Source organism: Corvus hawaiiensis, chromosome Z (assembly GCF_020740725.1).
Source record: "Corvus hawaiiensis isolate bCorHaw1 chromosome Z, bCorHaw1.pri.cur, whole genome shotgun sequence".
Taxonomy (NCBI): domain Eukaryota; kingdom Metazoa; phylum Chordata; class Aves; order Passeriformes; family Corvidae; genus Corvus; species Corvus hawaiiensis.
Window position 1 is genome coordinate 47360818 of NC_063255.1, and position 24844 is coordinate 47385661.

A 24844-nucleotide genomic window follows, 5' to 3' on the forward strand; every position below is an offset into this window, starting at 1 on the left:
TACCAGCCCAGAACAGTATCCACCACAAAGCATGTGCTTTGGCACATAAAGGAAATTCATATTTGCTCCTACAACAAAGGACATCTAAATTTTTGTGATGTGGCAGTTATGTGGCAGGATATGATCCTCTTGTGACTAACAAACAGCAAGCTGCACATCTTAATCAGCTTTTCTTTCCTCTTCTCATTATATTCTTACACTTGACACATTTTGGACATATATCAGGGCATGTGAAAGGCACCAGAAGCATCTCCTATCACCTAACTCGAAAAACTGAAGGGACAGACATGCATACAGAGAGATGGGATCCTTCCATTTTGTCTCATGACCAGTGTGCCTTGAAATGTGTGACAGGGAAAGGGGCTGTGGTCCCACTGGATAGCAGGGTGAAAATTGCTACAGCCATTCCCCACTTGAAGGTGGTGGAGGTGGGGTGTTGCTTCCAAAGGAGGCATATCACAAGTCACTCTTCCTTAAACCACCTGTGCTTAAGGGTGCAATCTGGACTATTCTCCCCAGAGAACCAGAAACATTCAAGCCTTCCCTATTCAATCCACTTGACCTGCTGCAAACCTCCTCTTTTGCAGAAAAGGTCATCTGTAGGTTCTGTAGACTACGCTAGCAGCTGCTGTAACTGTTGACGGCATTTAGTCAACCCTGAACTCATAAAGAATTAAGGGCCCTTTCAAAACTGTTCCATGCCCCCGGAAGCAGGCACCAGGAAAGCACTGCTCTTGGTCTGCCATGAACAGGTGTTGTATTTGTTGAAAACAACTCAAAGGCAAAAGATCCATTAATATTCTTGCACAAATCTGATGTACTTATAAAACCCTTCTGAAAAAGAAAATAATAAAGCAACCCAACTCCACAGGCAATTAAGCCCTGCCTAAGGAGACACTTCCATGGCTGCAGTTTTTGAGTAATGTAAGAATACGAGAATATTGAACAATATGATGCACTTTAAAATTCATAGGTGTAGATCTAGTGTAATAATCAGGTCATAAATCCTGGGGGCACACAGAAAGCAACTAAGAAAACATGTTCCACGTGAAGAGTCCGAACTTACCTTGTGCAACAAAGTGCAGGAGGTTTTGTCTTTAAGGTCACCTCAGTGAGAAGCTATCCATTCTATTTAAAAATACACTGTATGTTCCAAACCAGAAATAAAATCTTCTGTGAGGCATATGCTTTAAGCATGCCTTAAATTAGAGGAATCTTTGTGTCCATCAGATAGACTTCATGAGCACCCTGAAATCAACTGTGTGTAAACGTCAGCCGTCTGTATGGCCAAGCTGAGCCCTACAAACCTAAAGCATGCTTATAGAAGCTGAGAATGTTATATGCAAAAGGAGAACATAACCCAGAGGGTGTAAAGGTAATTTTATGGAATAAAATCAGGTTTGTAATATTAAACATATGCAACCAAGTGATTAATGGAAAACCCAAAGGCAAAACATTTTGTCTTGACCTATTTTTGTTCTCAAACATATTTCAAGAACTGCTTCTGCTTGCATCTTTAAGTAAATTTAGAGGTCTCAGCCATATGCTATAGCTCTGGGTCTCCTGTTTCAAAGAACAATACAAAAAGTGCATGACAGGACTTGCGCTGACGTACCCCAACAGCGATTCCCACCTCTAAATGGTGCATAATGCCGTGCTTTAACAAAGCTTTCCCCCTGAATTCAGTAAGACAGAGGTAGTGAGCAGCAGTTATCTTGGAGGTCTGTATCATTGCCTAACATACTGGTAGTATTTTGCTGCTGAATTCTGCTCCATAAGCACACCAAAAATCCTCAGTGCATGTCCACCATTTGCCCTATGTGACAAGTTGCCCTCAGTTCATACATCCTTGAATCAAGAGCATGGTTTGATTTTATCTGTTTGAGGGATACTTACAACCGGAGGATGAACTAGAATTTCACTAAAAGAATGCAAAGAAGGTTAAAAACACTTCATGCACACGTGCATGAAAAGTTCAAGTTTGCTTTAATTTCAGCCTGTGGTCAATGGCTTTGCAGCATTTTTCCCTGTTCCAGTTTTACAGCCATGACTCCCCGAAGAGTCTCCCCATGTTACGCTGAAGGCTCTTCAAGAGCTGAGAGGCAGATACAAATTAGTTATCTCGGGGCCCTCAGGTGTATTAGATGCCAAACCCATCTTCTAAACCTGCAACAGAAAGGATGAGACCACATTTCTTGGGGTCTTCCACTGCATAGGGGGCTCTCTGTGGCTGGAGTAGGAATCACCATGCTGTGTCCCACTCTTGGCAAGCACTGAGAAACATCAGCAAGCTCATATATAGTCTGCTATAGTCTGCAACTGATTGGCCACATTGGTCAGTGACTTTTCTCGCTTTTGACTCGCTTGGGTCAGATTCTGCAGCAGACGATGTTGGATTAATTACAGCAATACGTAATTACAACCGCATGCTAAGCTGGCCAAAAGTAAACTTTTTCTGCTTTGGTGTCTCTTCTGTATCTGTGAGTTTTCTGTGAACACCAACCAAAGCCATTAACCACAGTAGAGAGATGTTGATAAAAATCCCCCAGTAGCACACAAAGGATTGAAGGATTTCCATCACTGCCAGTGTCTAAACATGCTGAGACACAAGTCTCTCTTGCTTGATTAGTAAGAACAGTTTTGCAGATGGGACTGGAGGAAAATGAGGCATGGCTCAGCAATGACTGATTTTTCTTTCCATCAAGGAAGAAATTTATGTTTTTTAAGCACTATCTGGCATTTTGGTTAAGGAGATATAGGGAATTTAGATTAATAAGACCATTAACGGCACAAGGAATAGTCACAGAAATGATAGATATAACCCCCCCCAGTCTTACTATTCTCCAACCTACAAAAGACACCTAGTTAGCAAAGTTCTTAATTTTGTTTTTGCTATTGAATGAGAGTTGGGATATACACAAGAAGATTTGGTTCTGCTTTAGCAAAGACTCATAGATGAGATTTTAGTTTTTAAAATTCAAAACATAAGTATCTCTCATCTTTCTTCCTTCCTAACCAAGCTCTTGAAGTTGATGAGGTTCAGACAGACTTATTTTTACTTACTTCACTATCAGAGTAATTTACAAATATTTGAGATTTCTGACTGGGATGCTGCTATACAAGCAAATCAGGTTGTGAATCACTGTACATCTTAACTTTGCCAGAGTCCAAGTAAAAAAGGCACCTGAGATAAGTATTTCTTGATTTATTTAATCTGTAGCTAGTAAAATAACAATGTTCCAGAAAACATGCTGGTTTTAAGCCCTAACATTATTAAAAACAAACAAGCAAACAAAAAAAGATGGCAAGCTGTGCAGGAAGAGAGCAAACTGTTTTGTGTTTTCACAATACAAAACACATTTCTTTGCGCTTCACAAAAACCTAACAGAATTTCTTTTGATAGGTTTCATCTTGCATTTTCCCATATATGTAAGCTGATTTTTTCCCTTTTATCTAATAAAACATTTTTTTTAAGCTTAGAATAGTCCTTTCTCTGGGAATTGGGGCTGAACAATGTACACAAGTGGCATACAGCTCCATAAAGGCATATGGTAATAACAACAAAATACCCAGAGAAAGGTAACTGGTGATACCGTGCAGTTGATGGGGTATCTGCCATTAAGTGATGATTAATCAGAGTGAGGGCTTTGCCTCGTGTGTCTGTTGGTCTCCACAGCAGCGCAGCAGGGCAGAGACACAAGAGCCAGTAAGAAGGGAGGCTGGGAACGTTCCTCCAGCTCTAAACTCACCTATTTCTTGCCTCTCTTCCTCTTCAAAATGAAGTGATTATATTTTTAGGGGGCAGGGGGTGTTGCGGAAAGGGGAGGGAAGAAAACCCCCGACACAGTATTTTGCTTTTAAAACCTGCCTTCTAAGCACTCAGTCCTGAAGTTCACTCTCACAACTTCACACAAACAGACATGTAAGTTAGTCCAGGGACAGGAACGAGACACTCAGGCTTGACTCAGGTTTGCCTTTAGTCTGGGACTGAGAAGATAACCCAGCATTTAAGCTCTCCTAAATACCAAAGATCATTAACTTTAATTTTAGTTTCTTCATTCATCAATGGCTATAGCTATGGTCCTCACTATATTTAGTTGCCTTTATCTTCTCTCATAAAAGGCACATCAATATGGAGAAGGGCCTCTCTCAATCTCAGACATTTTTAGAGCAGACCTGTGCTATCATCGTGCCTTGCTGATAATCCTCGAATCTATTTTCTTGCAGCATTGTTAATGGAACAGCATCCTATTTGTATGAGGGAAGTTTGCAACAAAAGCAGGATCTACCCTCTGGGATCCACATGTTCTTGCTTTAATTAAAAAGAAATCCCATTAAAATTTGCCACTGCCACAAGTGAATCAAATTAATTAAAAAAAATTAGAAGATGGGAACAAAACTGGTTTTTATGAGGCAACAATTGCAGCTTAAATCTGTATATTTTTAATAGCACAAATTAAAACTTAGGGCTTAGAAGTGTTTTCCTTGGGTCTCAGAAAATCCACTGAAGTGGTGTAACCTTTAGTAACACTGTGCCCACTAAATCTACCTCAGGGAAAGGAATGTTGCTTATTTTTAGGTACAGTTTACTCAAAACTGCACACATGCTAATAATGGTCATAAAATTTTTACTTCAGATACAGAAACTGTTTAAATATTTACCTACTTAAAAAAAAAAAAAAAATCAAACCCCAAACATGGCAACAAACCCAAAACTAGAATGAAATTGCTCTACTTACAAATGAAATCACATTTGGGGCATCTTTGTTTTAAAGCTCCCAGTAACTGAGGCAAGATGTGTGTGTTTGCTTTCAATTTCCTGCTTACTAAGGAATATGGGCCTGACCTACTGCTGTAGATGACCTTTGCAAGGCTGTACCGTTGAACTAGGTGAATGATGGCACACGATTAGACACAGATTAGGTTCTTGATGGCTTTGCTGATTGCTCAGTCTTTGCTTCACCTGCGGCTGAAGGGCCAAAGAGATTGCAGAGAGAGGGAAAACAAAAGGATTGTTGGATGGCCAGGCCCTGCTTCGGCTGGTAAATGCAGGAGGCCAGGGAGGAGAACATTGCACAAGCAACACAGCAGCACCGTCCGATGCGGTGTAAACCTCTGCACTGTCTGGGGCAAGAGTGTGAACTATTCCAGTAGGTGAAATGGACATCTCAGATGTGTCCCTGGGGAGGAAAGCTCGCTTCCTGCTCAGCCCATTCCCGGAGGCCATCAGCGATGTGGGAGAAGATTTGCTGGGTTCCCAGGGAGCACAGCCCAGCATGAGGTCGTGCCGGGAAGAGGCTATCTCCCAGGTCTGAGGGCAAACTCACACTGATGTGAGCATGTCTGCACAGAGTTTCAACCCCTTGGCCACTGGTGCCTTGCTCGTTCCATCAGCTGTGGTGCTGGTTGTGCCAGGACAGCCACAGCCTCGGTGCAGGACAAGATACTAACTTAACTGAGCAATGGCTTGACAGCTGTATCTTCAGTGCAGAACACAGTATTAACTTAATTAAGCAACAAATTACTAAACCAGATGAAAGCTATGACACCAGTCCAAACTCTGTTGCATTATCAGGCAGCTGAAAAAGCTTCCCCCTAACTTTTGTCATGGGGGAGAGAAAACACAGTAGGGGTGGAGGCTGTGGGGATAACCTCTTCCTTTGCATTCATGGAAGTGGCTGTTTGGAGTGGAAAGATGCTGTTTGCACCATGGCAAGATAAAAGCCTCTGGTTGTGGTTTTTGACTTGGATCTTGATTTCGCCAGCTCAAATGTCAATCCTATTTATGTTTCTACACCCTTCTTGAAACTCTTACACACCATGACCATTGTTTCATCTCTCCCCACTCTGCTAATGTAGCCAAATAATTGACAGCAAGCACTTATTTCCAAAGTTTGTTGGTTTCTTCCAGTGAGGAAAAAGGCACCATGTGAGCACTCACGCTGACTAACGCAACCATGCCTCCTCCAGCTGTCAGGTTTCCTCACAGACACTCCTCCCTAGATGCTGGTCTACATTCAGTTACCTATTGTGGCCACTGCCACGCTCAGCTATGCCTCCCATAGCTCTTTGTGCCAGACTTTCCTGCAGGCAGAGCAGGTGACTTCCACGGTGAACCTGACACCATCCTTAAAAAGCTGAGCACATCAAAAGGAATTAAAAAACTCCACACCATGCAGTATATAAGCTGGGAGTGATGTGGGAACACAGAAAAAAGCCCAAGTAGGAAAGGATGCTATCTCCAATTTTTGAAGGATGCAAAACTTCTTTCACCTCTTTTTTTCAAAACCTAGGCAAACCGTTGTTCCTTAACACACCACTGAAAATGAGCAAATGCTGGCAGTAAGCCTTGGTACCAGCTCACTTTGGGAAGCAGCAGGCTGTAGACCTCTCGCTCTACCGCTCCCACTCCTATCCATGCACTCTGAAACCTCACACATTTTAGGAAAACTCCCAGCCACTTGGGAAAAAACGCCATAAAACATGAACCACCTGCTGCCACCCTCCTTGGCATTTCTGGTTTTACATTCTTATTTGTAAACTTAATCATGGTCAAAACCAGGTGAAATAGACTTGTGAGTGCCTCCCTTAGAGAGTACAGAAGATAAAACCCAAAATTCCGGCAGAACAGTGGTTTTCCATGCGGATGATTGCTATTGCAGTTGCATTCATGACAAAATATGATGTTTATGTTACATCTGCTTCTCTCAGTGCCTCCCTGGCAAGGCTGCTGCTTGCATTTGGGTGATAGGGCTGGATGCTGACTGAAGTCATGGCAGCACAACCAGCAGCAAAATTCAACAGAAATTAATCTTCATTATAAATGGCAAAGAATCCTCTCTGCTCCACAAGACTAGAGAGTGCTTGAAGTGAGAAGCGGCATGCTTGTAAACTTACAAAAGTTTGACAAAGCAATAGAAAGGATTCCAGTTGGTTCTCAGAGCAGTATCTCTGTTTATGAACACCATGGCTCTTTCCTTTCTGACCTTGCATAAAGGCAGTATTACCTAGGGACAGAGCAAAGAACAGGGGGTCTGCTCCTGCTTGCCAGAAGGCACAATCAGAGTCCTATGAACAGCAAATGAAACATGTTACTATCATTCACTAACAGATTAGGAGATGTATATGATAGTTTTTGTAGAGAATGGATTATGGACCATCTGTTGATCCATTTCACCCTGGGAAGCATATGTGAGCATTTCAGATGGGTGTAAAGCTGGACAGTGTGCTCAGGCTGCATTCCTTGACTGCCTTTATCCCTACGGAGACACAGTTCATCTAGGGTGTGTGACATTCCCTCCCATCCTGTGCAAGCCATTTTTCATTGCTATCAGCTATCCCTTGGCTGCCTGAAGTGACAAAAGCTGCTTGTGGAAGCAAGTGTGATCATCAATCCCAAGGATTAAAACTGGGCAATGTTGGACCTGAGGGGTAAACTTTCAGTGTGCACAGAAGCCTAGGGAAGAATGACCTCTGCCAACATGTTATTTTCTGCCTTCTGCAGATGAAGAACCAACAGTAGTAAAACACGTTTTGAGAAGAGCTAACAACTCACTGCTCTCTTTCAAAATGGACTTGAACAAGAAAGTGCTTCTTTTCTGCTAATGCCTTTCCCCTAGACCTTCTCTTCCCTTCTGTCACCCAGTCGTTCACGTCTACCCCTACACTGCTATTTCAGTGATGCTCTAGTTTTAAGCAGTGGGTATAGGTGAGTTAATTCAGACTCAAGAGACCTCAGGCAGCTTGCCAGTCATGCTAATTAGCTGTCTAAGCAGGGAGTATATTAGCTTTACAGCAGCACTGACAGATTTCACTTACATCAACAACAAAAATGCTGCCACATGAAGCTGTAGGGTGTACATGGTAAGAAATTGGTGTAGAAATGACCACCAGAAGATAATTACCTCATTAGATACATTCCAAGTTAATGGTGACCAGGTCAAACTGAGGTTTTATTACATATGGATTCTGACCATTATATTCTTTACCAACTGAACTAGGAAGAATAATTTGAAATTCAAGTGAACACAAACTCAGATCTGATTTCAAGGAGAATTTCCATCCGGAAAAATTGTGAAGAACTACTCAGAAGTAATGGAGGTATCAAGGGCTAGTAAGATTTTGAGCTGGAAAATATGTGCATGACAATGGTGAAATTTCCAAACAGCTGAGGATTAAATCTAATAGGATTTGAAGTTGCAGATAAAAAGCCTTAAGTTTCAAGGAAAGTGAAACTGTATTTGAGTAGAATCCTCTCCATCACTGCCTTATTCCCCGTATCAAGCTAACTGCTAAAGCTAGAAGTTTACAACCCCTTACTGATTCAAACTTGTATTGTTCACAGCTGTGCCCCAGGGATTTTGAACCACTCCTGCAAGTGCTGTCCCACATATTTTCCATTTAATTTCTGCTGACAGATGTCAACCTTTAAATTTCTTTTCCCCTGCATGTTCAATAATGTCCCAGTTATGCATCACCAGGGAAATTCCAAAATTTGCCAGTGAGGTGTCTTAATTGACTAAAAAACATAAGGGTCGTATGACACAACACTTTCTCCTGGCTTTAGATTCTTCCTATAAACTTGATCAGCCTTATTTCTCATCTAGAGTACCAGCAGGTTGATGAAAAGCAGAGTGGCCCTAATTAGATATTAGACTTCCATCCTCCCTCACCAATTTCAGCTTCTTTTCTGAAATCAGTCATGCCATCTGTAGGGAAATGGCAACTAAATCAACCTGAAATCAACAGAAAACTTCTTGTTGGCCTCACTGTTCCTGCACAGCCTTCACTGCCTGTCAAAGCTGTTGGGAATTATTCCAGAGTATGACATACCATGGACACAGTTAGCTAAGCAACTCTTCTTTAGTATGAAACAGGCTTTAAAGAATACATTGAAATGAGTAATAAATAAAGGAAATTATCAATGCTGATAACCAAATATTTGGCATCTACAACCTTTTCCAGTTATGTGACTGTTCTGAAGATCAAACAAAATGGTGTACCATGCACACATGCTTTCAAATAAAAAATACTCATCTGCATTCCTTCAACTCAAAAGAACCATTGGTACTCAACAGCAGGCACTAAAATATTAACTGAGTTGTATACACACAGCTGTATGAAGACAGTTGCATTGACATGGAGACAAATCTGCTTCATGTGGTCTGCTTTATCAAGATGATGAGTTGACATGGAAATCATATGTGTGGGAAGGAGCCAGAAGCCCTTCACATTTTGTAATAGTTAGCCTCTAACAAGGAAATTACAGGGAACTTACTTTGAAATTAAATAACTCTCCATTTACAGGAACCCCTTCCAAATTGTTCTAGCTAAATCTTCTGAGTCTGATTCAGCCTCAAAATCTGCTTGCTTCAGTACTTTATTTTAGTTGAACTGTTGATACATGCTGTGCATTTTTGGCTGGGGTAGAATTAACTTTCTTCACAGTGGCTGGTATGGGGTTGTATTTTGGATTTGGGCTGAACAGAGGGTTGATAACACAGAGTTGTATTTGTTATTGCTGAGCAGGGCTTACACAGAGCCAAGGCCTTTTCTGCTGTTTGTACTTCCACACTGGTGAGGAAGTTGGGGCTGCATGGGAGGCTGGGAGGAGACACAGCTGGGACAGGTGACCCCAACTGACCAAAGGGACATTACAGACCATGTGACATAAAGCTGTAGGGAAGAAAGAGGAAGGAGGGAACATTTGGAGTGATGGCGTTTGTCTATCCAAGCAAGCGTTACACATGATGGGGCCCTGCTCTCCTGGAGATGGCTGAACACCTGCCTGCCATGGGAAGCAGTGAAATAATTCCTTGTTTCGCTTGTGTGTATGTGGCTTTTACTTTCTTTACTGAACTGTTTTGACCTCAGCTCATGAGTTTTCCAGCTCTCATTCTTTCAATTCTCTCCCCAGTCCTGCGGGTGGGGGCATAAGTGAGCGGCTGCATGGTGCTTGATTGCTGGCTGAGGTTAAACCACGACACACGCAAGTAAGGTAATGCAAACACACCAATTTGAGCAAATAGCATGCATAAAAAAGGCTAACTTTTGGTTGTTTCTACTTGCATATGTTCATATTTTTGCAATATATAGGTGATGTCCTACAACTTCTATACTAAAAAAACCACCTTGAACTTAATGTGCCATATTTCTTTAAATTCCTCTTCAACAGATCAAAGCATCTGGTAGACAACAGACATGCTTTAGGAAAACCTAAGAACCAAGTACAAGGTAGTGTTATTTGCTATCCATGTGCCTCTAGAGAGGCTATTTGAAAGCTTGTCCTACCACTGTTCCACGTAAGTGAGAAAAAACCTTGAACTCCCATTTTGCTTCGAATATCGCTGCATTTGGTAACTGAGCCACTGTCCAAGCTAACAAAATGAAGGGCTTTGGATCTCACTCTCCCTGCTTATGTCATCCTTGGACTTTTCACGGTAAGCCAAAAATAATTGAGGGGGCAGGTGACTACTGCCCCATGAGTCAGTGCAGATGTGGCACACCACGTTCTCCCCACCCATGTCAACTCAGGCTGCATGAGTAAATGCTAGCAATTAAAGAGTACAAAACAATTATTCTTCCTGACGTCATCCCAGCCTCAAACCATAAGAGCTTCCTTTCACCCTGCCTCTGCCTCACTGTTTTCCTCTAACCATTTCCCAAAGCTTCATCTTGTGACAGTTTCAGGCTACAAGAATACAAGTCCAGAACCACAAAAAAGGCTAGATGTTTTAAACTATGAATGCCTGTTCCACCAGGAGCCAAGGAATACCTGATTCTAGCAGTGTAGAAGTCTGAATAAGCAATAAGCAGTATGGGTGATCCTCCTGTGCTGCAATAGGAAAAAAAATGCTGCAAACCTTTGAAGGCTTCTTTTATCTTCTGGGACTGGTTGGTCCTGCAGGCAGGGATACAGCTGACTTTTAAAAGTATAGCCAAAAAAAAGTAAGAGTTAACCTAGGAGGCTGCAGTTAAGGATCTACCCCACATTTTACATCCTCCTGCTCTTCATGCATGGAGGAGGAGGTGACTTGTTACCTAAACCAAGACTTGTAGAAATTGCAGCCTGTCAATCACAACCATTAAAAATGCTTTAGGTTTGAATTCTGCTGGAACTAGTAGGCAGAGACAAGGTAATTTTGTTCTTTGCTAGTACTTGAGAGCTCTGTGGAGTTTATCAGTGGCAGTGTTGTCTAGTAAGCAATGAGCTCTATCTGCTGTCTTTATTCTATTTTGTCTACTTTAGATTTTGGGACACAAGCTTATAACGGGTTTATATAATTACTTAAATCCAATTTCCAATCTTAATTAGGGATGTAACAATGAACTATTAATAATATTCAGAGCAGCATTAATCTATCCCTGCTCGTTCACTTGAATGGTAACAGGAACTAGACCATCAGGGAAATAAATTAAAGACAATTTGAGTTTTGAGAGAAATGTCAGAACAAGAGTTTGGGATCTACATTTCTGCAACAGCTTGTGTCTGTGGGAGATCCCATGGGTACTGGGAAAACAGGAAAAGGTGGGATGGTGGACCTACTCACAGTCTGATAAAGTAAAATACATGCACAGGACATCACAGGACTCAGACCCTGATGCTGAGCAAGTGTTTCAATAAAAGTGACTTAAACACAAACTAAAAAAAGGTAATGTCAAGCCCTAGTTTAGGCATCTTGCCTGATAAATACAAAAATGGAATATGCCCTAGCCCACTACCACCCTTAGAAAGCATTTTCCCATTCCCTCTCTGGTAGTCAGGCTGGATCCAAAATGAACTTCTTGCACCAGGTGTCAGATGACAGTCATACTTGACTTGGTTAAGAAGCCTCTAATAAAAAGTTAAAGTGCTCAATATGTAATTGTTACTGACTAACAAAACCAAGTTGTAGCCATGCTCTTCTTAAAAAACCCCACGACTTTGCTCTGTGTGGCTTCACTATTCTGCCAGCGCAAACCCATCTATCTGCTGGAATAATTATGAAACTGTTCCATGAAAAGTGCTATGAAAGAGATTTGATTCTCACTGAACTACAAAGTTAACCCAGGGAATCTCTGAGCCTTCAGAAGGGGCTGTCAACTGAACTGACTATGCTTGAAATTAAAAGTAAACCAGGAACTAATTTTTCAATCCTGCATGAAACTGAAACCTTTAGAGTGGCAGTTGTATCTTTAAAAGTTTTCACTAAAATCACATGATAATATCCTGAGGAAAACTAGAGCAACTTTTTTCCCCCTCAACAATATCAGTTTACAGCTCAACAGCAGAAGGGTGGAGGAGGAAATTCCTTTATTCTCACCTTCCAAAAAAAAGTTCCTTTTCAGCAAGCTTAGTATAATGAGTTTGTCATCAATTGTTTGCAGGAAACATCTCACATTTTTTCCTTCTATGCAATGAGTTTAATCACAGAGGTTGACTTAATTTTATAAAGAAAACAAGGCAAAGGAAAGGCAAAAGCTATGATCACATAAGAAATCAGAAATCCCACCGATCTCAGTAAAAGTACCCACACAATGCTCAGAGAAGATCCTAGCAATGTATAAACACAAGACCAGAGCAACTTGTATTTAAAAGTGAGAAAATGCATGTGACTTCACCAAAGAACAACAAAAGTAGTGAGTAGCAAGGTATTCCATTCTGAAAGAATGACAAATTTACCGCCACAAGGAGGAAGAAAATGACAGCACATGGGCAGCATTCCCAATTTATGCTGGGACTAACAGGGGTTCATACATACCTTCTTAATTTTGGTTGTTAAAAGGTCCTGTGAATAAACTGCTTGGTCTGCAGCAACAATACTGCAACTGGCAAGAGCAAGAATTTAAGAGCAAAATTTAAACCTTTACTCTTACTAATTTCTTTAAGAGGTTTTTTCTAGTGAAAACCTATTTCTGATGCAGCTTCTCCTGGTAATTTCCACTGATGGAGTAAAAGCCAACTGCTGCTCTTCCTTGGGAAGCTCTGATCTTTCTTTGAAAGAACCAACAGTAGTGCAGTAACACACAGCTGTTTGAGAAGGCTATATTCAAGAAGGAAACAGAAAGGCATAGATGAATTGTGCTTTTTGGCTGCTTAAATCAACTCTTGTATAAGCTTGTGTCAGGTGGCACCCTGGGGCTTTACTCCCCCAAACCAGGGCACTGCTCCTGCTCTACCCTTTGAAAAGGGGAAGCAGCACTCTGGGAGGAGACAAGCAGTAAGATCTAGCCTTCAAGGTCTCCTCCTGGCTTCCTGTTCTGGAGGAGGGTTATGCATGCCACGTATACTCATCTGAGGCTCAAAATGTGGATACAGGAGAGTATCAGCAAAGTGAAAAGGCTTGCCTAGTAACTGCATTCCAGGAAAGCCTTCGTAAATGTAGGCAATATCTTAGGAGCAAAAATATACCTCAGTCAAGCTGCCCAAGGTACAGCGTGAACAGTGAATCAGACTGAAGGACTGTCATGGTGACAAGGATTGAAATCTTTTACTCTGTCACACCACCAGATCCGTAATAACTCTTCAGCAGCTCAGGCAGTTATGGACACTCGCTGGTGCACAGCTGGCAGCAGAACTCAGTTCAGCTGACAAGGTTCTTGTGGGTGCTCCCACCACTCCTGTCATACATCATGGTTCTTTTTAAACACACAGCTTTATGTGAGCAAGAGACTGACAGTATCAGTTGAACACTCAGACCTCTCCCCTGAAGAAAATGACTCAACCTTCCTCTCAACCTCACACAAATCAAAAAGTGACCAGGGCTGGGAAGGACTTAGGATATATATGCTTTACTCTTATTTAGGCTCTCGACACCCAGTGCCAGCAAACACTTTAAAAAACCCTTCATGTAACACCAAAAGAAGAGAAGCAAGACAAGAAACAGGTTAAAGGTGGAGGGAGGACACAGATTGCCCTGTAGAATGAGAGGCCAGAAATGCAGAAGTGAGACAGACATCGCAAAGGCAACCCAGACTGGAAAACACAAGAGTTGCCTCCTCCTGCTGAACAAGGCTCTGAGCCAGCACCATTGCCCTGGCCAAGCTGACTTGCTTGGTCAGTCCCCTGAGCAGAGCTGCTCCAGGGCAATGATGTTACCCACCATCTCCTTCCCACCACAGATTTCAGGAGAACCAGGATCCTGCCCTGCCACTCCCAGGACAGTTATATTTTGCTGTTATCCTTTTAATAGCCAAACCAAAGAAACCCTGGCAACACTGACACAGACTGCGGGAAATACAGAGAGAGACTAATAACATATTTCTGTTATTTGTGTTTGTTAGTACAGAGGAAAATCACAGGGTCTTTTCCTGCCAATCCTTACCCATTAGCATTACTGGAAGCTTGGGCCTTGGGTTTGAAGGATTTGGAGGAGGGCTAGCATATATCAGAGCTTTTCAGAGAAGGGTATAAGCCTCATCATTCGAACAAGAACAACAAAAGCCCCAGAGAAGTCATTCTTTCTGACTCTTCTGATCTTTGCAATACACTCTGAATCTAAATATCTTTGTTAGTTTTTAATTCTGCAGTCCAGGAAATGTTCTAAAACTTTAAAGCTTAAAAAAAAAAAAAAAAATTACAGTTAACAAGCCAAAACTTGTTATCAGTGAAGCTGCTCTATAGTTAAGTAAGAGAGGATTTCATTCATTCCTTAGGGCTTCCCGAAAGCTGGAGGAAAGAAAAATTTGGTTTTAGTCTCTTGTGACTTTTGTCCTATCATCTATGGTAAGCTCCATATCAACCCCACATAATCAAAATAAATATGAATTTACTAGAAAATTTCAAATATTGTTCTACAGCATAAACTAACTTAAGTCCAGCAACAGAATATACACACAAAATCTGTTTCACCAAACCAATGCAAACTGTATCGCCCAGCATCTAGTCCCAAACGTTAAATGCAACAGAGCAGCAGAAGCCTGTTTCTGTACTGCCCAGCTACCTAAAATGCCTGAGTTCCTGCCTGACTAGGAGGAACCTGAGAAATTTTATCAGCATGACCTTCCAAAATGGAGCTCCATTGTTGCTGGAGCCTGTTGCTTACTTAGGCGAGGGAAGACATGCAGACAATCAATGTGATTGATAATGCAAGCTTCGTTTATTGGTAATCTAGAGGCACTTTATATAGTACTAGTATATATGCTTGTCAGTTCTTGATTGGCTTACAATTATGAGAACACTTTCTTGTTTCTGCTTGATTGGTGTTAGATAAAAGACTACATTGGTAAGCTTCTGCCTATATTAGATACATTAATGTTACAGCTTGAGAAATCGGAGTTCTACCTCCTACCTCATGGTTAGTACATCTTATAAGCACAGTACTACATCCTTAAAACTCCTTTTTTGTTGTCAGGCCTGTTTCTCACGCAGGCTTTTTCTCACGTAGGCATTTGCTTGTACAGCTCTTTTAAAGTTCTGTTTCCCACAGCTTTTCCAATGATCCATGCCCCTGATCCTTTAACCATTTCTCAACAAGAGCCCACCACCATGTTCTTGAGGAGTGAAACCGTTGAGTCACTATAAAATCTTGGCATCATGCCTAGCAAAGTGAAGCTCTCCTGCAGTGAAACTGGGTCCCCTTTTCTTCTTTAAAAAATTCAGGTACACTATTTCAAACTCACATTTGCCACAATAAAAACTGCAAGCCCTTCAGTGTCTCCTTTTTTTATTTCTTCCCCTCCCTTTTGCCTCCAAAGGAAATTATTCATTAGATCCAGCATCTAGAAAGATAATTTAAACGGCATGATGCATTTCCCAGTGCAGCTGCACTCTGACAGATGGCTGATGCCAATGGGATACTGGGCAAAGCACCCATGTACATACATGCCTTTTGACCACAGTCAGTCCCCATCCATAAAATACAGCTATCCAACTGCATCCTGCTGTTACACTCCTACTAGGCTTACAAGTCCTTGCCACTTAAGAATGCATAGCCTAAGAGCTGGCAAGCACCTGCAGAGGTAACTTGGCATTTTGGTGTTCAGTGCTTACTCTTGACTCTCCCAGTCTGGACCAGCAGTTGCATCTGTGCCTGGAAGACATAAACCCTCAAAAAGGTGTGAGCAGTGAACCCTGGTCTGATGTTTCACACTTCTTCTGCAGAAGTGTCAGCATCTGCAATAAGTGGACCATTCAAGAACCAATTTCTTCACACAAAACTGAGAGTGGGGCTCAACCTGAGCCCAACCCTGATGTTCTCGAGATCATGAACTGTAGCATGAGTGCTGTCCATGTGTCACTGGCTGACACAGAGGAAAAGATGGCATAGATTATACTGGTAGAAGTGCTTTAGTCTTTAATTATCTCAGATCCACTGCATCTGCAGATGAACACTTCTGGCCAATGCAACTTTGCCACAGCTTTAAATGCCATCTTGCTCTCAATTTACTGAATACTAGCATAAGTAACCTCCTCTCACTCTCTTTCTTCCACACTCACCACTGTTTTTAATAGAAAATGAGCAGTTAATGTGACAAGACTTATTTATTCTCTTTTGCCTCTGGGTTTCTTACCAGTACCTAACATGACAACAGATACATTCACACGTTACCATCTGCACCTGCAGGATTCCAGTCCTGTTTTCCTTTCTGCAGAAACACGTCCCAAAGGCATAGGGAGGGAAATGTGTACGTGCTCCTCTGCCCCCAAGGACCTACATCCCAGGCTGCTGGTGATCAGTTGGTAATATCCCCTTGGAAAGTCCCTTTTTTGACAGTTCACACTGCCAAGAACTTAGGGAGTTGGCTTGATTTCTCTTCAGAAATCTTGGATAATACAGAGTCTTGGAGCACACAAGAGAACAGTCCTATCATCCTTTTCTTCCAGAAAGAAAACAGGTTTCCAGCAGGAGACAGTTTAATACAAACCCTATCCAGCTCACCACAGCAAAGTCACATCCCTTACCCAGGCCAGCAGGATACACTGATTTGCCAGAGTCAACACCAACAGTAGGCAAGACATGCCTGACAGCTGAATTTCTGAGTTTTCCACATACCCCACAAGAACCAGGGAAACAAAGCAATTTTGCTGTTGAACTGTTGCTGCTATACAGATGAATCCCCTGAATAATGGAGTGGGCTGGAGAATGAATGACAGGCAGAATAGCCTAAAACCATTTTATTCAGAGCAGAAGGCATTTGATGACATCTGACAAAAAGAGAAGAGCAAGGAACTTCCCTACAAGAAACATTAATTCTACTGCAGTCTCTTCAGCACACTTGATTCTGAAAGACTGGGCTAGTTTGGCTCAGTCACCAAATATTATTTGGAATCCAACTGTACTCCTTATCACCAGCACCCAGACCCAAGAAGTAAGCAAAAAGTCTGTGGAATTAACTGCCAAAGCTAAATTCTGGGGAGTCCTGCTTATGTGCTGATCTTGCCACAAACTGGCTTCAAGACTGTCTAAATATGCCAGTAGCTGTTGTCAGCTTTCCAGTGACAACTTCAAATGTGATTTTTTTTCCCCTAAGGGTGATCCTCCTAGAATTTTCAAAATTACCTGAGCTATCTCTAAGTTAATTAGATGGAAAAAGATTTTTCAAGAAGTTTAAGGGCTTAAAATAGATCCCAAATGCCAAAAATGTCAACTAATTAAAAGATATTTTTAATTTAAAGTGAGAACTATTCACTAGAAGTCTGTCAATATGCACTCTGAGCCGCTGCACCATGCCACTTCTGTTCTCATCAACCAAGTTGATAAGCACATTTTATACATCAAAATGAGCAGAAACCTGGGCCTTACAAATGTATCACACCAGAAAACCGAACAGGCAGCAGGATAGGGGTGTTCAGAGTGCCCATCAAAAATGTTGTTACAAGGTCTCATTTTCAGAAAGTGAATGGGCACTTCTTCAGTCTAGGCTGGTTCCTCTTTTAAAGCATTTCAAATTTCAAAGAACTCCCCAGAAGTGTGGCTGCTGCTCTGCTTCCTCAGAGCCATGGTTCACCAGAGATTCAGAGGGGACTCACGGATTTAAGAATCAGAGAGGAAGAAGAAGCTTTCATTGGCAATAATGTACATAAGAGGAAGCTAGTATGTCTCTGTTAGACTTTTTAAAATTAAACAAGGCCAGGAATTGAAACAGAAGAGTGCAAGTGAAAGTACAGGTTGTAAGATAGCGATGGGAAGCATCGTGGAGACTGGGAACATCAAATAGATGCAGGAGAGCTCAGGCACCTATCAAATGAAAGAACAGCATCTAAATAGTTCTCACTCTAAATTAAAAATATCTTTTAATTAGTTGACATTTTTGGCATTTTGGGATCTATTTTAAGCCCTTAAACTTCTTGAAAAATCTTTTTCCATCTAGTTAGCTTAGAGGTAGCTCAGGTAATTTTGAAATTTCTAGGAGGATCACCCTTAGAGGAAAACAGGTTCTTTAGGGCTGCTCTTCAGATCCAAATGGGTGGTTTGATTAAGCTACTTTCCACTGATACACTGACCAGTGTGTTCAGTATATTCACTGCTTTCACAACAGAAAAATACAGAATTGTCATAAATAGTTTCACCGTTGTTGATCTTAAAGGCCTTTTCCAACCTACATGAATATATGACTCTATGAAAATGCTGACAATACTCAAGTAGATGGAAAAGTCAGACCATAACTTTAGCTCAATTTCTCTTTTTAATGATAGCAACCAGCAGCAGGAACAAGGAACAATGAAGAACTGGATCAGTCTCTGCTCAGCGAAGCCATGACAGAACAATGCTGCTGGGAACATGCCCTGGTGTGCCCCTGTCTCAGCCACACATTGTGAACAGTTGAAACAACATGGTGTTGAGGCCTGAATGTGTTTGAACTCCTGTGGCTGCATTTCCTATTCATGCACCTGGTCCTCCAGACCTTCCTTGGTATTTTGGCCATAGTCATCCTCTCCTCAGTGCGAGCAAGCTGAGCCACTGACACATGTCTTGAAAATATAGGGACAGTCAGAACATCAAACCATGGCACAAATCACAATGGTTTGTTCACCTTGCACACACTTGGTTTTAAAATCAGGTTAAATGACTCTGTGGGTTCCCACACCAGCATGTGGGTTCTCAAGAGCATTGCCAGCAAAATCCTCCGCTTGCACTCACTCTTGGGGCAGGGTAGCAGCTAATAGAGAACTCTAAAATTGGAAATAAATGACCTATTTCTGAGGAAAGCTGATAGAATAATATTTAAAGGTTTGAGATTGGCTTTACACTGTCTCTTAAAAGGCTACAAGAGTACAGTGATATACTCCTAACAGAACAGCATTAGAGAGACAAAAGGTCTCTACAAACTGACTGACTTTAACAAAAGCAATCTTTCATTCTTTACTTGTGTGAAAACGGCGAGCTTTATTAGTATATGTACATCTATTTAATTAGTATGCCAGTAGAGTTAGGCTCAGGATGCTAATACAGGTGTACATTTCACCTGATTCCTGTGTCTGGTCTGTCATCTTCCTGAAGCCTGCCCTAGAAGAGCACTTCTTTTAAAAAAAAGGAACTTCTTAAAAGTGAAGGTTTTTCAAAGATGGGTAGATCTGGTTTGTGTATTAGCAGTTCTGTTAGGGAATTCTTCTCAACTGGCACTACTAAACTTGCTCCACATTTAAGGAGACACAGAAATAGGGCACTCCAAGCATGTATACAGATGGAGCTGTATTTTTCCCTAGAGTGCTGGGGAAAAAGTGGCTGTACTAAGCTCAACTCAGACCATGCTGTTGTAGCTGTCCCAGACAACGAGGCACAAGACATCCACTTGAACTCTTGGGTTTAATGGATAAAAAATAACATCTCTCTTGTCAAGTATCATTCTCTGAGAAGAACTGTTAGGAAGGAAGCTGCATATGTCCTCAGGTACATTTGCATCCAGGCCCAGTCAACAGTTGTACCTACTTAGTTACCCAGTGATTGAAGCAGTGGTGTTTGTGGTTTTGGTGGTGTTTATTTATTGGCTTGGTTGGTTTTGTTTGCCTGTTTGTTTTAGGGGGTGTGCGTGTCTGTGTGTATAAGTGAGTCTAACCCTAACAAGTTGCCAGTTTAAAGATAATTTACAATTACCACAGCAGGAGGCTTTTTTTGTTTTCAATTTTGTTAAAGTGGTAAACTTTAGCAGCTAGAAAGGGAATAAATGAGACAGATATAAGCCACCCTTCCCTGCCAGTACTACATCCACTGCACCCTTAAAAACTTTTCCTGATTCATGCAGAAATTATACAAACAGATGTTACATAAAGGAACACAAAAACATGTAGAATAAAGCTGGTAAAACATGGAGAACCCTTCCCTTCCAAAGTACACGTGGTGATGTGAATTTAGTAATTTACACACAAAGCTTTCTGCTCTTTTTCCCTTTTAAACCCAGAAACAAGGGATAATAGGAAAATCATGATGCCCAGAGCCCTGAAAGAAATCAGCGGAATCAACAGATTCTGAGGTAAAAAAAATTGAGAGCTTTGGAAGCATTCTTTCCCCCGGATCATGATTCATCTCTTTAGTCAATTAGATAAAGACGGAAAGAAAATTCCAAAATGAACAGGATACACTTTCGTGATTCAGTAGCACATACCAAAGTTTTCCCCAGAGCTTGTGAATGTCTTTTAAAGCAATATTCCTAACCTTTCTAAAGATGTAGATATGTTTTGGAGGAAATCTGATTTATTTTAAATACAATATTGTTTTTCTCTGTTATTAATAAGGGATTAAATAAATCGTTCTCTGACAGTACAGTATCTAGGGAAAACTTTCACTTTCACACAACATTGTATGTTAGTCTCACATTAAACAATGCAGCACTTGAGTCTTGTCACACTTCAGTATTTTAATAACATTTCTCAGGAATTATTCTGAAGATACAGCTCTCTTTTCTCCCAGTATCTTAATCCAGTATCTTATTGTCATCAAATAAACAAAAAGTGAACTCTAAACTCTCACTAATTATAAACCTAAATAAAATTATCTATTTTTAAACTTAAGGATGGCATGATTTACAGTTGTAACAGATTTAATGACGGTTATTCACCACCAAAAATAACAATTTAGGTTGACAATGCAGAATTGTAACATAAAAAAGGTATCCTCTTTTTTAAAATTTTGTCATACTACCCTAAAAGCCAAGCATTGTGAATGTAATTACTTGGGAAACAAGTCTGCAGTAGCAGCTGAAATTACAGTTTCAACATACTGGGTTTGAGCAAAAACTGTAAAAAAGCCCGAAGATTGTCCAATGTAGAGCAGAAAAAAGAAGAAACAAGAATTCTGTTTTACAGGTGAAAAACTTCAGCACTGAGGATTCACACTTGTTTTTCTGGATGGAGTGAGATACACCTGTGGTCTCCTGAAGTTATTGTGTGCAATGTGTATTTTTGAAAGCTTTGTACACATTTCAGTACTGAATAACCACAACTCTTAACTTGATGACAGAAAATACTGGAAGGGCCTTTAGATGCAGTCTTAGTGAACATCTAGATTCCTCCAGTCAACTAAAATGACTATGATGACAAGTTACCACTAGGTTTTAAAAAAACCCAAAAATTCCCAATCTCACTCTCTGTAAAAACCTTTCCATTTGTTGTAATACGGGGATAGTTAATGTTACCAACTACAACTGGACATCTGCCATTTTCAGATGGCTGAGACAGAAACTATCCCTAACTGACTTCCCCCAAGAGGAAGACTGCAAGGTTTGCTTCCTCACTAAAGACTCACTGGCAGAATCATTCTCCAGGTCCCTCCCCATCAAGCTGTACTGTGAAATACATTCTTAGCAGCAGAAGAATCCCAGATAGGACAGTCCACAGAGTATGGACTCTGCTCAACTTCAAATGCTAATTTACTGGAGCAATGCACACCAAAGTCTTACATTTAGTTAAGCATATATGACTTAAAATTTTGGAGCTGTAGAAGAGAAAAAACACCATTTTGGCATATGGCTCAAAGAAAATATAAATTATAGATATAGCTGCATCTGCTGGCATTCATTCAGTGTTGCTGCTGTATTTCAAAATGAAACTTAATTTTATAGAATTATACTCTAGTCGCCTAGGTCAGCAGTCAATTTAAGAACATCCCTCTACAGGACTAATGCAATACTTAGGTAAGCCAGCATCATCATAAATAAACAGGCCAACTTTTTTTGCCCCCATAACTTCAATGCCAAGCCTATCCACATCAACTTCAATGGACTTGCTCCTTGTGGGTGGGAGTACTGGAAAAGACTTTTCCTCAATGAATTGCGAGTCCATAATTTCCTAGGGAATCTTCACTAAGTTTTGGCATTGAAATAAATACAAAAAAAAAAAAAAACCAGCCTAAAAATGGGAAGCAAACAATGAAAATTGTATCAAAATAACACAAAATTTAAGTTGAACTCTAGGCATCCAAGAAACAGGGTGCTCATGAGAACAAAGATATACCCCCCTTCAGCACAGCCTGCTAGAAGAGACAGCTGCCATGGCTCTTCATTTTTTAAAGGGGGGAGGGAGGAAGAGAGAGATACCATTTTTGAACAATCCACTTTATCCCACAACCAGAAATGTACTGCCAGTCAGTTGAAGTCAGAACTGCCTGAGAATCAGTACAGCAGCACATCAATGAGAGAAAAATCACACTGTGAATAGTAATAATAGGGACAGTTCTAGATGTTGCTTTATGTAGCTCTTCTTGTCTTGCTATAAATGGAGTATCAATAGCAGTTGCTAAATCAGCAGGTGTTTTCAGTAGCAAAAGTGAATTTTGCAGTTTAGAGAAGACAAACCAGGCATGAATCAAATTGTCTTATGATCAAAGTATACATCAAACTGCTCAGGGTTCTGCTGGCTGTACTTTTCATGCTGTAAGTCATACAATCCTGTATTCTTAACTTAGACAAAACTCTGGCTGAAGTCAACAGGACTTTTGAGTAATTTAAAAGAACTGCACACTCCCCTTCCTACAGAGGCTGCACATTCACAGTGAAGGGAAATAACCACCAGTTGCCACAAAAGCTATTTTTTACTGGCACTATTATAAGGTATCTATAAAGATGGCTAAAGTTACTTAAGAGCTCACCTGGGACCTGTACTCTTTGGATAGCTAGGAAAACTAATATAAAAAACAAGGTATCAGTTGTCAAAAGCCAATATCTGTATGTAACATTTTAAATTTCTGAAAACTTACTTTGTCAGAGGCTATGTCAGGGCAGCAAATGGACTGGCATTCAAATATAAAATGAAGATAAATCGATAAAAAACACTCAATACTGAGTGGTCAGAAATGCTTGCAATGAATACACTTAAATGAACACAATTTCAGCTGTAACTTCTGTTGTGTGCAGAGACATAAAAGCTACGAAATAACTTGTATTTCTTAGGAAAAAAAAAGTCACGTGCTTTAACAGATACTGATGTATACATACAACTTCTTTGGGTTCCTGCGGCTGTGGAGATCAGAAAATGCAATTGTGAAATTGAAATAAATCCCTGCCAGATAGGCAAAACCTCTGCAAAACACTTACACAGCATGAATACAAATTGACATACCAGAGCTATGAGACAATGCTAGAATCAGAGAATATCATTACAACGTTGAACTGTTAATCAGCGCTCATAATAAAACAACACGTTTATTTCATAGGTAAAATCACAACTAGGGGAATATGCTCTATCTTTTCTAACATTAGGCTGGTACTTATTGCCGTAATGTACAACTTCTGGGACCTGACAGGCACTTCATCTTAAGATAAAAACCTAACTTCAGCATGATGACTGCTCTTTACGGCTAATGATTAATGTTATCAGGAACTCAAACACACTGGTATACCCACAATAGCTGCCGGCCCGCTCACCTCGGTAGTAATTTCAATAACTTTTTTGGAAGAGACACCAGTGTTTCAAAAAAGTTTACACTGCAGTGGTCTTCAGCAGAGGCCAAATAAAAAAGAAAGAAAATATTTAGAACTCACGCTTTGCTGTTACAGAGGAATCTAAAAATAGAAATACTTGGAACAAAGATACAGGGGATTTTCTGTTCAAAAAGGGGAGTCCAGGAAAAACTGAGATCGCCATGAAAAAAACATGCTGATTAAAAAATAATTACGTCACAGGTTTCTCAGGATCTTGCTGAACCCCCTCCACACGTCCCCTCCATCCCCACAACCGGGCCGTCTCCCATGCACAGCGGCCCCCCCCAGGGACGGCAGCGGAGACGCCCGGCGCCCCCGGCCACAGCCGAGGCGGGGGCAGAGCCGCCCCCGACCCGCGGACATCGGGGGGATGCGCGCACAGACCCGGCTTTCTGTGCCCGCCCCCCCGCTCCGTCCGGCAGCTCCCGGCGGTCCGCGCCGCCCCCCACCCGGGCCATGCACGCCGGGGGCTCCCGCGGGGCTGGCGGGCACACCGCGCGGGGCTGCCGATGGCGAGGGCAGAAATTTCCCCCTTCGGCATCCCCTCTTTCCTCCTGGCCTCTTCCCTTCCCCTCCGCGCATCTGCATTCTCCCTTCCTCTCCTCCTCGCTCCCTCCCCGCGATTCCATCTTCCCTCCTCGCTTTTCCCCTGCCCTTCCTCGCACCTCTGCCGACACCCCCTTACCTCCCCCGCCTCGCCCTGCCTAGTCCGCTTTCCCCTCTCCCGCCCGCAACCCTCCGCGGGCCAACTCGCCGGAGCCGCAGCCACCGCCGCCTCCCTTCCCTCCGCACTGGAGCCGCGCTCTCACACACACACACACTCACACACAGGCGGGCAGACAGCCAGCCAGGCAGACAGACAGACGGCCGCGCGTACACACGCGCATCCTGGCGCTCGGAGGTACCTATCCAAGCCGCTCCCGCTCCTCCGGCTCGCAGCGTGCGCTGCCAGCTCCGCGCGCAGCTCCGGCACGTCGGATCCCCCTTCCTCCTCCTCCTCTTCCTCCTC

The 24844-nt window shown here is 41.8% G+C and overlaps 1 protein-coding gene across 8 annotated transcripts in view; it reads right to left on the reverse strand.

Moving 5' to 3' along the window:
* The window catches only part of PALM2AKAP2 (PALM2 and AKAP2 fusion), a 271083-nt gene that overhangs the window by 70001 nt on the left and 176238 nt on the right, over positions 1–24844 (reverse strand). The window contains exon 1 of one of the 8 annotated variants that reach the window (XM_048292529.1): positions 24741–24833. The exons of the other annotated variants lie outside the window; for them this stretch is intronic. The gene's annotated coding sequence lies outside the window, so the exon portion shown is untranslated. Of the gene's footprint in view, positions 1–24740; positions 24834–24844 lie in introns of those variants that run through there. 8 annotated transcript variants of the gene reach the window in all.